The 17,360-nt window shown below is 40.6% G+C and overlaps 1 protein-coding gene across 1 annotated transcript in view; it reads right to left on the bottom strand.

Moving 5' to 3' along the window:
- The window catches only part of TTC12 (tetratricopeptide repeat domain 12), a 106,934-nt gene extending 106,001 nt beyond the window's left edge, over nt 1-933 (bottom strand). Inside the window, exon 1 of the mRNA XM_069742862.1 lies at nt 854-933. The gene's annotated coding sequence lies outside the window, so the exon portion shown is untranslated. The remainder of the gene's footprint in view (nt 1-853) is intronic.
- Nucleotides 934-17,360: the final 16,427 nt, after the last annotated feature.

Below are 17,360 nucleotides of genomic sequence, written 5' to 3' on the forward strand. Positions count from 1 at the left end.
TGTTTCGACGGTAAACACCGTCTTCTTCAGGTGGGAACAAGACGGTGTTTACCGTCGAAACACATTGTGGTAAACTACATATGTTGTCTGAGTTTCCTTCAGCGCTCCTGGGACTGATTTCTGTTTGACACACGCTCTTATCCTCCTTTGGAGGTATTCAGCTGGAGCTGCGGTGGTGCTCGACAACTGGGTCGATTCCTCTGCGCTCCCCTCTGACTGCTTTCACTTATCTTGCTTCTTCAGACCAAGACCAGTGACACCCCCAGACCGGACCGCCCCGCAGGTGAGTACAATAAAAGCTTTTTTACTTGTCTTGCATGTTGGGTCGGGGGCAAATATACAGCATTATAGAATGCTGTATATCAGGTCTGAAAGGTGGTTGCCGTATCTTATATCGGTCAAAATCTGGTGACAGGTTCACTTTAAAGAGAGAATTTTATAGCTCAAAAGTTTAGGTCCCCGTACATTTCAATGGGTTTGGGTTCGGGTACCCAAACCGAAATTTGGACTAAACTTCAGGTCTGGTACCAGAGCCTGAACTTCCATGGGTCCACTCATCCCTAATTCTGCAACATCAAACATGTACCAAAAGCTCATCATGGTAACGTAGCCTTAAACTTGCCTAAAAAGTTCTAAATTTTCGTCAAAAGTTCTAAACGTGATTCAAAAAACTTGTCCTCAAAAAGTCCTAAATGTGCCTTAAAAAGCTTTAAACTTGCCCCATACTAAAGTTATTAATCTACAGCCAATGCTAAAAATACGATTCCTGAGAAATTTTAAAGGCGCGAAAACAAACCACAAAAATATAAACTTGCATTTGGCATTTAAAGCCGAATTCAGTAAAGTTACTTACCAGAAGCAGCAGATGAAGTGTGCCCAGTCCTGCTCTCAAACACGGCAGTCGCTCACTGTACACTGCTGACGAGGGAGTTCAGTCGCCTAGCAACATGTAAACCAAGCTGAGGCCTAGCTCTGAATTACACAGCTCCCTCCTCCCTATTGTATTGTTTTCCACCTCAAACACACAGGCGGCTTTCTGTGTAAACTTCACTCATTGCTTTTCACATGGAGGTGACGTTAGTCACTCTTCGTTTCCTAAGGGGTTGAATTTGGGATTCATTGTGGTAGTTTCATAAGAAGTCAGAGGCCTCATATAGACGTCCGTTTTTGACGTTGATGTTTTTCACAGATACAATAACTGCTAGTGATGAGTGAACGTTCTCAAATAAGGTGTTATCCGAGCATACTCGACTGCTAACCAAACCCTTTTCGGAGAGCTTGAAAAATATTTTTTGTCTGAAACACGTTAACGTCTGTTTTTTTTTCCACAAAAATAAAACAAAACATATCCATTCTTGGCCAAACGCACGGATCCACCTCAGTCAATAGTAAAAAAAATAGACAGCAGACGGATACCGTCCATGTGTCATCATTACGCTGTCCGTTTTTTACTGTGAGGGCGCAGTCAAACGACCATATCACTCGCTCGAGGATCGCATTGCAATCCTTGGACTGGCCAGTAGCTCTTCTGTTTGTTAGGCAATCTCTACGTGTGTTGTGGCCGTCGAACAGCCTCGAGACCTGCAGGAGCGGAAATTTGAACATATTTTTCGAGCACGCCGAAGTCATTCGGTTAACATATAAGCATGCTCGGATAACACCTCATCCAAGCACGTTCACTCGTCACTAATAGCTATCTAATATAGGTGAAGACATGTTAACATTTGTTTTTAGATGTACAAACTGGCACAATCCGATCAGGAGAGAGGACCACAAGTCCGAGGAGTGCAATGGGATCCTCAGACGAGCAAAATGGCCGTCTGACTGTGCCCTTAAGCTGAGTTCAGACAGTCATTTAAAAAAAAAATGGACTACTACTATACATGTACTAGTTTGGTCCATAAAATGCTGTGATTTTTTTTCACACAGACCACAACTGGTAATTGGCTATGGTCACACGTTCAGTATTTGGTCAGTATTTCATATCAGTATTTGTGTAGGCCAAAACCAGGAGTGGGTGATAAATACAGAGGTGGTGACGTGTTTCTATTATACTTTTCCTCTGATTGTTCCACTACTGGTTTTGGCTTACAAACACGGAGGTAAAATACTGACCAAATACTACGGTAGTTATTATTGGTGCAGTTGAGCCCATGGACAGCGCACTGACTAAAAATACGGCAGTCTGAACTTAGCCTAATTAGTAGGAGAACCTTCGAATATTTGTTTTGCAGATTAGAAAAATTGACATACCAATAGTAAAAAACAGACATATGGACCAAAAGTGTATGAAAATCAGATTCAGCACGCTAATGAAAAATTGAACATTTTTCTTGTATGAGTGAGTCCTGGCAAGAAGCTGTGGGATGATACACCCAGAGGCGTAATTCATTTTGTCTTACAAAAAAAAAAGACAGATTTGGCCTCCTTTACGCAGACTGCAGTTTTTTTTTCTGGCCTGTAAATACTGTCATAATATTTATAAGTTTTTACAAGTGTTCATCTGTGGCCTTTTTTTTTTTTTAACTAACCATGCATTTCTTTTACAGCCATTGTTTTCCTATAATGAAGTCTATGGGAAAGTTCATGAAAAATAAAGGCCACATCTCAAGCAAAAGAAAAAAAGAAATGCTACAAAACCACCACCATCATGTTTACAAAAAATGTGTGTGGAATCACCGTAATGGTAATTTTACGTAGCTTTTGGGGAGAATCTGACCATTTTTACTCCAATTGATCTCAAGAACCTGGGTCTACAGATCCTCATCTCAGTGGAGTTATACATGCCCACAGTAGTACGGTCATGTCTCCAAAGTATTCCAGGAGTATTTCAAAACAATGCCAGGTCATATATTGTTTGTGCTATTGTGAGCTCTAAAGCACCTCAATGGCCTGCAGGACCGGACTGGTCTCCCATCAAGAACATCTGGGACGTCATTGGTCGGCAATTGCACAAGGAGCTGCCAGCAGCGGATCTTGATGCTTTTCTCAAGTGCATTCAGCGCAGCAGAACATTCCTCAGACAACCATTAATAAACTCAGTGATAGCACCCAAGACTAAGTGCGGGAAGTTCTGCGAATGAATAAATAGATATGTTTTAAAACGTTTGCATCCATTTTTTTTCATCATTTGTATATCATTAACATGTCTGCGCACCCGGAGATTTTCATAATTGCACAACTTTTTCTTCTTGGTGTTGCAATTTCAATATTGAGGAATATATATGGCACCATATATGTTATATTGTAGTATGTGATACTTAATAAATAAAATCCTGTTCACAGAAAACTTCTAAAGACTGTTAATTTCAATGCATATATAAGAATGCAGTATTAACAATAGCTTTCTTAAGTAAATACACTAAATATAGTGGGAGGATTTGTGAAGAGTCCAGCACCACTGCCAGCAAAAAAGTTGCGTTTTTTACTGCAAGTTGTAAAAAAAAAAAAACTGACGTAAAAGAAAAATGTGGAAATTATAGGGGGCTTCAAAGTTACATAGAGTTTGACTGATTTAGCAAATTTTCTACCACTTTTGTAACTTGCGTTATCCGGCACAGTTTGAAGCCCTTTTCAAGATTTATGAGTCCTGCTGATTTATGAGTCCTGCGTTCTGTACTACATACTGAGGCAATTCTACAATTTCCCTTGGGATCAATGAAGTGTATGGAATCGTATGTACTGCAGAGGCGTACCAACTGCATGATATATTGGTATTAATAAACCATTCTGATGTGTAGAAAACTCAATATTCTAATATTGAGTAAATGAAAACACCAGGAAAGCATGACCTAAAGGCTGTGTGTAATTCAAGACATGAAAGATATGCAATTCCTAAATAAAGCTCTACGTAGGAGAGAAATGATTACTGTCGCCACAGCCCAGGACGTAGAGAATGGACACATCAGACTAAAGTAATCAATGGAACCAGCCTTGCTTCAGGCCTGACCGGACAAGTCTATAGACACCTACAGGACTCTATCGATAACTACTTTGCAGTCATTTATTAGTCTTTGAGAAATTAGAGGAAGGGATGATCCTTTATTCTCATGTCAGTGGTAGGACCATTGACATTAATAAATGGGGCCTATACACTATGGGGGTTGGTGTTTTGCTGTAGAGTAAAAAATCCCTTTATGTAGGACTGTTGGGAAGAGTTTGCACAGGACGCACATAGGGCATTAGGGGAGCTTAGGAACAGGCACTAGTTGGTGTAAGGAGTAGAGATGAGCGAATTTGTTCGGATTCAGTTCCAAATATGATCGGCTTCCAATATTATTTTTGCAATATTCGTTGAACACAGCTGAACGCCATTATAGTCAATGAGAGTAGAAATTACCAAATATGTTCGGAACCAATCATAAGATATAAATTCAGCACAAATAGTGTTCGAATATGGTCCGAATATGTCAAGATCAGATTCGGGGCCCAAAATTCGCTCATCTCTAGACAGGAGTAGAGATGAGCGAATTTTCTCCCCGAATCTGATTTTGACATATTTGTGCCATATTTGAACACTATTCGTGCTGAATATTTGTCTTATTTTCCGTTCCGAACATATTCAGTAATTTCTACTCTCATTGACTCTAATGACGTTCGGCTGTATTCGACAAATATTGCAAAAAGAAAATTCAATCCCGATCGTATTCGGAACCGAATGCAAACAAATTCACTCATCTCTAGTCAGGAGGTGTCCCATCCCTCGCTCCCAACTCTTAGGGCCTTCCTCTCCCATTTCCATCCCATTCCATTTCTATGCTATTGTCCTCCAGACTAACCAGTGTCCGAGAATGACACATTGGCTGAGCTGTTTATAAAAGAAGACCCCAGACAAGTTCCTCTAAACCATTAGGAACTCCAAACCAAACTCCTTAAACTACTACTCTCCCAAGACCGGAATTGAATTTTATAAAAACGTAAGGCATCTCACCACTCGATGTTGATAAATGAAACTCTACTGAAGCGTCCTTGTAAAATCAGGACTTTTGATTTCTTTACCTGTAGCAAATGCTCTTTGATGCATCTAGTACAATTTTACAGGCATTGACTTGTTCTGGCTACAAGAATTTGATGGACTCAGCTTTTGCACCACTCTAATTTCTTCTAGAATTTTTGTAGGATTTCTGTACAAACCTCAGTTGTTCTAAAACATAAAACTGTACCTAATGCAAAACCATTACAAGATCCAGATTCCAGTAATTTTTGTTATTAAATATTCTCACAAGATTAAAATCCAAATTTAGAGCAAAACAATAAAAACAGGAGCACAGGTTGCACAAGCCCAAACAAAGGTTTCGCCACACAGCTTCATCTAGGATCGTTGAAATCGAGCATTTTCTTCGGGTGGAAAAAAGAAGCATCATTTGACAACATAGAGAACTGTTATGTTTTTATCATTTTCATTCTGGGAAATATTTTTGGACTTCAGTAGCAGACCCCAGCCAGCTCTGTTGATAACTTTTGGTTAATATTTATTCATAGTCATGGAAATATCTACGTGTCTTGGAAGGGTCAAGTATGGCAGACATATAAGCCAGTGTTTAATGTTGCCTGCAGCAGGTCTGGGAGAAGAAAAAATCTGCACAAAAAATAATGTGAATATTTAGGCAGGATGTGGGACCGAGTAGATACTTCTATTGTTCTAGGTGTCTCCTCTATTTTGTGAGTCTCCTAGACATTCTGGGAAAATGTGCAAGTATGGAGTTAAATACTAAAGATTGTTACTAAACTTTTATCTGTTAAAGTCAACACCTAATTCAATAGTCTAATAAAAACTAAATGTTTTACCCCTTTTTTCCTACTCCACCATGTCCCATACAATTAGAATTCTGATATATTACTTTCCCATATATTGCATATTAGGCATGAAATGTATATGAGCTAATATACTATTTGCATAGTAATATACCAACCTTATCTCCGGAGTGGGCAGGTTGGGTATTCCTTGCCATTCACAACCAGATTTAATTCCAGAAAGTCCTTGAATTATGTCACTGTGACATTTCATTTGCTCAGGGGATATGCATACCGACTCATCAGACTCACTACAGTTCATAAAAGAATAATTTATTCTGTCCTTAACACGTGCCATGATTGATGGTAGCACAAACGTGCCAGACTATAGAGATGTCACATTGATTTAAAAACCCAGTTTTCATCCAAATATCTAGACTAGAGCCAGGTGCTTTCCTAGTAAGTGGAGTGGCTGCCCGAGTGACCGAGTAATAAGCCTAATAGTAAAGTTGTCACACTTAACGGGGCACAATCGAAAGAACAGCAGATATCTCAGCATGTTCTGGTTAGTTGATATGTAATGATATGTTATTACCATGTTCTTCCTCAATCAAAACTAAATGTTGAAGCTTTTGCATTGCAGATAGCAGTTACACATAGGTCAACAAGCCTTTCCTCGCATTTTCTTACCTGGGTGGGCTCTAGCCTGTATTGAAATACCAAGGATATGTGATTTGCTGTTGTAAGGTAGCAATCATATCAGGTATCACAAAGAAGACAAACAACAAACAGTTCTTGATTCAACTAAAAGAAATTAAAGTAAATCTGTCATGTCCCAAAAGGCTATTAACCTGTAGACCTCGCTGTCTCGGGGTATTCCTTGACACTGATTTCTCCTTCAAACCGCATATCCAAGCCCTTTCCACTTCCTGCCTCCTTCAACTCAAAAATATTTCACGGATCCGTACATTCCTAAACCAAGAATCTGCAAAAACCCTAGTCCATGCCCTCATCATCTCCCGCCTTGACTACTGTAACCTCCTTCTCTGTGGCCTCCCCTCTAACACTCTCGCACCCCTCCAATCTATTCTAAACTCTGCTACTCGACTAATCCACCTGTCACCCCGCTATTCCCCGGCCTCTCCCCTATGTCAATCCCTTCACTGGCTCCCCATTATCCAGAGACTCCAGTACAAAACCCTAACCATGACATACAAAGCCATCCACAACCTGTCTCCTCCATACATCTGTGACCTCGTCTCCCGGTACTTTCCTGCACGCAACCTCTGGTCCTCACAAGATCTCCTTCTCTACTCCCCTCTTATCTACTCTTCCCACAATCGTATACAAGATTTCTCTCGCGCATCACCCCTACTGTGGAACTCTCTACCACAACACATCAGACTCTCACCTACCATCGAAAGCTTCAAAAAGAACCTGAAGACCTACCTCTTCCGGCAAGCCTACGACCTGCAGTAACCACCGATCGACCAAACCACTGCACGACCAGCTCTATCCTCACCTACTGTATTCTCACCCATCCCTTGTAGATTGTGAACCCTCGCAGGCAGGGTCGTCTCTCCTCCTGTACCAGTTGTGACTTGTATTGTTCAAGATTATTATACCTGTTTGTATTACATATTCACAGAAATTTGCTCAATCGTATATATTAAATCCCCTCAGGGAAGCAATGTACCATACTTAACATAGTATAACGTGTGGTCTGATCATACCAGAACAATAAGGATGACCTTGACCATGGTACTCGTAAAAAACAATAATTTTATTAAGATATAATTTGTAAAACCAACATATAAATACAGGGATACTGGACCATACAGAAACAAGGGACAAAAATTGCCATAGGCTACATCCTAAACCTGGGCCAAATTTCCATACAGATGCATAATATCTATATGAAATGCATATTATAATGTCTAGTTATAAGTTATACATGTAACATATATATTGAAAAATCATGGTATGCCAAATGTCACAGTACACTATATGGAGAAGAGTAATCTCTGATTTACCAAGATAACATATGTAGCTCTGCATTAAAGAGATAGATATATGAATCCTCAAGTTAGCACTATCTCAACCTTGGAACAGACTGGTATAGTGAAAAAGTAACAAGGCTACCTTACAATCGGCCACAGGGGTGAAGTCCTCGGCGTCCCTCTGCCCCGACGCGCGTTTCGCACTGCTTCTTCGGGAGGCGTCAAGATTATTATACCTGTTTGTATTACATGTAAAGTGCCATGGAATAAATGTTGCTATAATAATAAATAATAATAATAATATGGAGTCAATCTGCATGTTTATAATGTTCCAAAGCTGGGCAGCCAGCGCTCTTTTGCCGGGAGGAAATTAACATTATTCTTCTCGGCAGCATCCGGCTTTCAGTCATAGACACAAAGTCGGCACGGCTTCAGTCACGGCTCAGTACATAGTCCCTGTTGTCCGCAATATGTTCGAGAATTAGAGTACTTGTCCTCCATAGTTAATGCGTGTGCAATGCAATCTTCGCTCATGCATGCGCAGTATGCTTTGCCCAACTGCGGGCAAAGCTGAAAAGCATTACTGCGCATGCGCCCACGCACTATGTCCCAGAACACCGCAAAATACATCCGGGACATAGTGCACGGGCGCATGCGCAGTAATGCCTTTCAGCTTTGCCCGCAGTCGGGCAAAAGCATACTGCGCGTGCGCAAGCAAAGATTGCATTGCACATGCGTGAACTATGGAGGACAAGTACTCCAATTCTCGAACATATTGCAGACAACAGAGACAGATGGGAAGGAGAAATGAAGACGAAATGCCGCCCATTGGACCGGAAAAAAAGCATTTACATATCCCGCCAATTTGAGGTGACAGGTTCCCTTTAGGAAAAAGCGTTTAACCTCAAAACATAACAACAAATAACCAGCATATAATTTCTCTCGGGTCTCCAACTCCATCCATCCATTGTCATCTCTGTCCAGGAAACAAATGATGTAGCCCATTTTTTGCAATTATCATTTATTTTAGCTGTTTTGGCTTTGTATGACTTAAAATTTGACAATGTTGGCTAAATTTGCACCGATATTTTGATTCTAATTTTTGGTGCAAATTAAGCCAATCAAAGGGTGGTGTAAAATTAAGAAAAAGTCCAACTTTATTCTCCAGCATAAGTCAGTGTAATAAATTTCGTCCAACTTTTTGGAGGCTGATCCAAGTTTATGCCATCTAAACATTATGCAGGATGAGTACATGTGTCCCAATGACAAATTAATATTTCTTAGGAGAAACTGTTATAAGTGACGGTTACAGTATGCATGGGAACATGTGATGAAAGCCTGAAAGGTAACTTATGAAACCTATGGCCCATAATTGGTAAGAGACCAGTGGGATCCCGTCTCACCTATCCACAAACGAGAAAAATGGAGAAGGAAGGAGAAGAATGGAGAAGAGGACCTACATGCAAGGGAATCAATTTTCTACACGAGATCAGAAAAAAAGCAAGTCATTGCTCTCACTTTAGTAACCTAAAACAGAAAGCCTCTTTACATAATACTTTTACAGATCTTTTTTACTTTATACACCAGACCAACATCCAAAAAAAACCAACCCAAACCAGTAGGAGACCATAAAAGCCAGGCATTTATCTTCTGCTGCAGTAGTAAGCCAAATAATGTTCTGCAGCAAAACTGCACGTCCCCAATAAAGTTTGCAAATATCATTACTTGCGAAATGTGACAGAACATTAAATGTGAGTTAGAGGCGAGCGGCGTCTGTTGTGTCCGTTCTCAGGAGCGATCGGGGGCGCTTCAAAGTTAATCACATCGGAAATGGAAATAGGAGCGATCGGTACAAGCCACCGGTGGGAGGGTAGGACGAGAGGAATGATAACTAAAAGTGCTATCACCTATTAGATAAGTCGCTTGTCACCGGAATGCTAATCGTACGGCTAGAAGTGACTGCACTGCTCATGGAGCTGATGGTAAACACACTCAGTCATTAGGAGTCTTATAAAATTACGCAGATTAATGACTTACACGTCGTGGGCTACTATTATAATTCACCAGGGATGTACTAACAGCATCTGCTCTGGTGATTGCTCCCATAACACATGCCAGAAACCCTCCATTTACCATAATGATGGACATTATGATTATTTGTTATAATTTCGCTCAGTTGGGACCCTGATGAGCTAAAATACATCTTATTAGACACCTATACGCAATTACCGTAAGCCTTTTCTTATATTACTACATACATAGCCAAAAATATCCAAACCTATATATCCATCTACACTCCTCTTGGAGGAGCTTTTGGTCCAGGTTTCCTTTCCGAGGCCCCAAGGTCAGATGTCTAATCCCCCATATTTTGAGGTCCAAGGGACTACTAGCATGTACACTCCTAATATGTATCGAAAGTGGTGTGTCGATTTTCGCTGAAGAGATTGGAGACTCTTCTCCAAGAGGAGATGGATACACAAGTCCTTATGGTCTTAATGAGGGCTTTATATTTTCAGCCTTCCTTCAGGATTGAAGGTCAATGCCCTCTTGGTAAATATGATGGCAATCGTTACGGTTTGAGTTCTCACTCTATAATCTAGCTTATGCCTCCGACCGTAGGAATTTTGATATGAAATTGATAGTCTAAAACATGGTCTCCTGCCATTAAGAAGAGTTACGGTATATTGGGGATAATAGGCACATGGCTATGAATATAATTTTGTGATTGAGTAAACATGGTCAATGTTGGGGTCATAACCTTCAGTTGAAGATGAGTTTTGAATATAAATTATGCAGTTTTAGGATATCTCCATTGGCATATAATAAATGGTATTCAACAAACAGTTTATTCATTTTTGGTATTCCAAACAGGGATTTTTTATATATACTACTCCATTGCTGCCATAAGTTTACTGTTGGGATGCGGCTCGGCACATTCCGTCTTTTGGTTTCATAGTAGATATATTCTTGTGTCCTATTACCTAAAGTGAAGGTTCTAACAAAAGAAGAATAACCAGAACATTTTTTTATAAATGCCTTTATATCACATAATCCTATGGATTTTGAATCCTGGCAGTGTATATTGAATAATATTCATCATTGGGAGATGCCGCACCTATTGGAAGATATGGAGTATAATCCTCGGGACATGTCTTTGTGTAATTGCAATCTTCCTGTTTCTGATATGCGCAGTTTGTCCCCCTCGGCTGTACCACAGGCGCAGATGCACACATGTCATCGAGTAGACCCAGAAGCAACATGCGCATGAGCGCTGCATGAAACTACTGCTTGTAGCGTATGGAGTAAGGCGCAGGTGCGTGCATGCGTGCACACGGTTATGACCAGAGGTAGTCCAGAGGAATATTACGCCCCCGAGGAGCCGTGTGGATTCACACTGGGTCTCTCTTACTCTAAACATTAATATAAGCATGGGATATGTGGTGTCATTGTGATATAACTTGTATTTGAGCCACTATGGTCGCACAGCATTTTCATTGGGAATCCCTTTGACCTAAATGTATTATGTTAAAGGACCTCGGATTGGTCCAGTTGATGGAGTATCCTGATTTATTGACTCTTTCTGATGACATCAGACCCAAAACTTTGAAAAGTCTGGTAACCCATGTGCTAGCTCATTATAGCCTCAACCCCCTGATGACGCCAGTCCATCCGGTGAAACATGATGGGGAGGCTTAGTTGCTTATTTTAGTGGATAGTCAGTGTATCTATGGGAGTGTATAGGCGGCGGCCGAGCCAAATATATCCTTGCCGCTAAAAGAAATACTGTATGTTAGGACATTTATGAATCTTATGAAATAAGCAATATACTCATGGTCACAGACATATATTCAATATACTGACTATGCGTATTTTAATAGCTTTTTTTCCTTTAATGCTCCTATTAAAATTGAATTTTTATGGTCTTTAGTTAGGGTCCAATTGCCTTTGGCAAGTTGTTAATAACTAGCTGTTTCCAGCCAGCTAACGCTCGGCACGCTCATTGCTATCTAATTAGCACTGCTGGTGATTAAACTAAAGTAAATAATGACAACATTCAATGGCGCTTACACAGGTGGTAAATTAACTTAAAATGAAGTTAATAACAATAATAATCATTAAAAATCTGAAAACTAATAATACATTTTATTCACAGTGTAAAATCAAAAACAAACTGGATTCAGTAAGATGTGCGTTTTTTATTCATTCCAGCATCTAAACAAATTTCATAATGAAACATAAATTAAGTAAAAATTTATCTGTAAACACAATCACATGTGTGGGGACGGAGCCTTGTGTGGTAATGTGTGGGGACGGAGCCTTGTGTGGTAATGTGTGGGGATGGAGCCTTGTGTGGTAATGTGGGGGACAGAGCCTCGTGTGGTAATGTGGGGGGGCGGGATTATGTGTGGTAATGTGGTGGAGGTGGGATTATGTGTGGTGATGTGGTGGGAGACGGGATTGTGTGTGGTAATGGGGTGGGGGGTGGGATTATGAGTGGTGATGTGGTGGGCAGGCGGGATTGTGTGGTGATGTGGTGGGGGGGCGGGATTATGTGTGGTGATGTGGTGGGGGGCGGGATTATGTGTGGTAATGTGGTGGAGGTGGGATTATGTGTGGTGATGTGGTGGGCAGGCGGGATTGTGTGGTGATGTGGTGGGGGGGCGGGATTATGTGTGGTGATGTGGTGCGGATTGTGTGTGGTAATGTGGGGGGGCGGGATTGTGTGTGGTAATGGGGTAGGGCGGGATTATGTGTGAGATGTGGTGGGGCGGAGCTACTGTGCAGGGGGCGGGATTAGCGAGTAATCACGATGCCTCTTATGTATAGATTCGTATGATTACCCTGCGCTGACTATTTGAACAGCATTAGTTGTAAATTGGTAGGATTGCTGCTCCCGACACGTGGAGCTATAGAGGTCGAGTCCTCTTCTTCTCTGAAGAGGCAATTTGTATAGTGAATCTCCCACACTTCAAAGACATACTGATGGGGAATTTAGATTGTAAGCCCCGATGGGGACAGTGATGAAGAGGTCTGCAAAAGCGCAGTAGAATTAACGGCGCTATATCAGCAAGAAAACTCCGTAATACATGGAAAATGGTGTGTAATCATCATTGACTGGCAGATGCTACCTAACACATACATGTAACAAAATACTTTGGGAAGGTGACTGTAATAAAGCACAACTGAATACATGCCGTAAGTAGGGTTGTCATCGGCTATACACCCCACAAAAGATGAATAATACTGCAGCCCCAAGGTAGCTGCGCAGAGAACACCCATTGCTTGTGTTTCGCAGGAAATGCTTCATCTAGGGAATTTATGCCTAATTTTTTTTACAGATGTAAAATTGAATATTACAGCTCCTGATAATAGGAACAATTAAATTAATAACAATAAATATAAGTACAACATTAACAATTATAATAAGATCGAATCATTGTGATAATTTATCATTCTTAAAGTGACACGCCAAAGGAAAAAAAAAATAATGGAAAAGTGAAGAAATAAAACAATCTGTCCATATCCATCTTTCTTTCTTGTACATTTTTTTTTTCAATGTTATTTAACGACGTGTATAAATAAAATTTTCCAACTAACCTGATGATGAACGGTTCCCTCCAGAGCTGAAAAATAATAAGATGCACACAGAATTATGTTCCATTCTGCTGGTTTGTGATGTTATTGGATTTTATGAAAAGTTGTTTCCTAGATAAATTTCTATCCAAAAGATTAATAATAATAATCTTTATTTTTATATAGCGCTAACATATTCCGCAGCGCTTTACAGTTTTGCACACATTATCATCACTGTCCCCGATTGGGCTCACAATCTAGAATTCCTATCAGTATGTCTTTGGAATGTGGGAGGAAACCGGAGTGCCCGGAGGAAACCCACGCAAACACGGAGAGAACATACAAACTCTTTGCAGATGTTGTCCCTGGTGGGATTAGAACCCAGGACCCCAGCGCTGCAAGGCTGCAGTGCTAACCACTGCGCCACCGTGCTGCCCTTAAGATTGTGACTGTTCATCCTGATCTATAAATCTCAATGTTCTTTTGTTTCTTTAGTCACTTGGACTTCAGAGAATAGAGCGGAATTATTTCAAATTGACGACTTAGAACTTTTTTCAGACTTTGTCGTCAAAGTTAGGAGACATTTTATACATTTGCTGTGTTACACCAATTGAAACTTTAGTTGATTTTTTTTAAAGCGACCCCTTTGAGCCATTCAGAATGAAACATTGACTTAAAGGGGTTACTTCAACATGAACGATGGGTAATAAACTGTGAAGTGCTTGTAAAGAGAAACACTTTTGCAATTTACCTCTTATTAAATATTTTCTCTGTTCTCAAGAAGAGAGGGACTTTTATTCCTATAGTTTATTGCTCATTGCCATCAATCCAAACTGTCAATCATCAGTATTGCACCAGCAACAAAAAATCCAGGAGGAAGGGTTTGGCTGCGCTCCTCAAGATAGATCTTGAGACAATCCTTTAAAGGGTTATTCCCATATAATATGGTGATAGCAAAGTCATGGAATATACTAGTGATGTACTATCTACTGTGTGAGGATTAAGGGGCCGCAGCACTGGTTTAGCACCATTCATTTAAACTAACCTGGCCATTATTGACCTATAACTAAAATGGAAAACATCCATCAAGTGTCGTGTCTCCCATCCCTCCCACAACTTCCTCTGGCTCACTCTCCACATTTGACTCTGTCACAGAAGAAGTCTCTAGGTTGCTCTGTTCTTCTCATCCTACTGCATGCACTACTGACCCCATTCCCTCACATCTCCTCCAGTCTCTCTCTCCAGTTGTCACTACGCACCTAACTACAATCTTCAATCTCTCCCTCTCCTCTGGTATTTTCCGCTCCTCCTTCAAACACTCTATCATTACTCCAATTTTTTTTAACAAAACCTCAGTCAACCCATCCCGTACCAATAACTACCGAACAGTATCCAATCTGCCCTTCATCTCTAAACTCTTGGAATGCCTGGTCTACTCCCACCTTACCTGTTACCTCTCCACTCACTCTCTCCTAGATCCATCACAGCCCGGCTTCCGCCTCCTACATTCTACAGAAACTGCACTCATCAAAGTGACCAATGACCTTTGGACAGCAAAACATTATGTTGACCAATCTGCTCATTCTTCTCGATCCTCTTTGCAGCTTTTGACATTGTTGACCACCATCTCCTACTCTCTATGCTCCAATCAATCGGCATTAAGGAAACTGTTCTCTCCTGGTTTTCTTCCAATCTTTCTGACCGCTCCTTCAGTGTATTATTCACTGGCTCCACTTCTCCTCTTCCTCTCACTATTGGGTCCCTCAGGGTTCAGTCCTTGTCCCCTTCTCTTCTCTCGTGTGTGCCCAGTCGCCCAAATGCATATTTCATTGTTACTTCATCAGGAAGTACTTCATCACGCCTCCTGGTGAAGCAGCAACGAAACGTGCGTTGGGGCACACACAGACTGACACTTGTTTTTGCTTATGCAATACTGTTACACTGCCTTAAAGCGATAATGGATTAAGTGTGGCTGTATTACCAAAGGCTACACCTGTATTTGGCTGCATACAGCCTCATTGTTGTCTAAGACTTGAATTTTGGTTATTCCCTGCACTAGTATCCCTGATGCACATAGAGTGGTTTTTTGTTTCTTTTTATATTTTGTTTCTTCATACATTTTGTATAATGGAAATATTGTATTATTTGCATTTATCATTTTCTATATTGTCATGCACTTTGTTGTGTCAGTCTGTTTGTTCCCTATAGTGAAGCTCACCAGCATCTGTATTTTAATCTTAAATAATGTTTTCATTTTTTCTAATAAAATTTGTTATTTTAGGATTATACTCCATGAGCATTCAGTTCTTTTTTTGTTAATTTTACATGTGTAAATGTATGTATGTATGTATGTATAAACCTGTGTGTATGTGTGAGTAAGACTATATGTGCATATACAGTTAGGGCCAGAAATATTTGGACAGTGACACAAGTTTTGTTATTTTAGCTGTTTACAAAAACATGTTCAGAAATACAATTATATATATAATATGGGCTGAAGGTGCACACTCCCAGCTGCAATATGATAGTTTCCACATCCAAATCGGAGAAAGGGTTTAGGAATCATAGCTCTGTAATGCATAGCGTCCTCTTTTTCAAGGGACCAAAAGTAATTGGACAATGGACTCTAAGGGCTGCAATTAACTCTGAAGGTGTCTCCCTCGTTAACCTGTAATCAATGAAGTAGTTAAAAGGTCAGGGGTGGATTCCAGGTGTGTGGTTTTGCATTTGGAAGCTGTTGCTGTGAGCAGACAACATGCGGTCAAAGGAACTCTCAATTGAGGTGAAGCAGAACATCCTGAGGCTGAAAAAAAAGAAAAAATCCATCAGAGAGATAGCAGACATGCTTGGAGTAGCAAAATCAACAGTTGGGTACATTCTGAGAAAAAAGGAATTGACTGGTGAGCTTGGGAACTCAAAAAGGCCTGGGCGTCAACGGATGACAACAGTGGTGGATGATCGCTGCATACTTAATTTGGTGAAGAAGAACCCGTTCACAACATCAACTGAAGTCCAGAACACTCTCAGTGAAGTAGGTGTATCTGTCTCTAAGTCAACAGTAAAGAGAAGACTCCATGACCGTAAATACAAAGGGTTCACATCTAGATGCAAACCATTCATCAATACCAAAAATAGACAGGCCAGAGTTAAATTTGCAGAAAAACACCTCAAGAAGCCAGCTCAGTTCTGGAAAAGTATTCTATGGACAGATGAGACAAAGATCAACCTGTACCAGAATGATGGGAAGAAAAAAGTTTGGAGAAGAAAGGGAACGGCACATGATCCAAGGCACACCACATCCTCTGTAAAACATGGTGGAGGCAACGTGATGGCATGGGCATGCATGGCTTTCAATGGCACTGGGTCACTTGTGTTTATTGATGACATAAGAGCAGACAAGAGTAGCCGGATGAATTCTGAAGTGTACCGGGATATACTTTCAGCCCAGATTCAGCCAAATGCTGCAAAGTTGATTGGACGGCGCTTCATAGTACAGATGGACAATGACCCCAAGCATACAGCCAAAGCTACCCAGGAGTTCATGAGTGCCAAAAAGTGGAACATTCTGCAATGGCCAAGTCAATCTCCAGATCTAAACCCAATTGAGCATGCATTTCACTTGCTCAAATCCAGACTTAAGACGGAAAGACCCACAAACAAGCAAGACCTGAAGGCTGCGGCTGTAAAGGCCTGGCAAAGCATTAAGAAGGAGGAAACCCAGCGTTTGGTGATGTCCATGGGTTCCAGACTTAAGGCAGTGATTGCCTCCAAAGGATTTGCAACAAAATATTGAAAATAAAAATATTTTGTTTGGGTTATGTTTATTTGTCCAATTACTTTTGACCTCCTAAAATGTGGAGTGTGTGTAAAGAAATGTGTACAATTCCTACATTTTCTATCAGATATTTTTGTTTAACCCTTCAAATTAAACGTTACAATCTGCACTTGAATTCTGTTGTAGAGGTTTCATTTCAAATCCAATGTGGTGGCATGCAGAGCCCAACTCGCGAAAATTGTGTCACTGTCCAAATATTTCTGGCCCTAACTGTATGT

The sequence above is a fragment of the Ranitomeya imitator genome, chromosome 10, assembly GCF_032444005.1.
Source record: "Ranitomeya imitator isolate aRanImi1 chromosome 10, aRanImi1.pri, whole genome shotgun sequence".
NCBI classification, from domain to species: domain Eukaryota; kingdom Metazoa; phylum Chordata; class Amphibia; order Anura; family Dendrobatidae; genus Ranitomeya; species Ranitomeya imitator.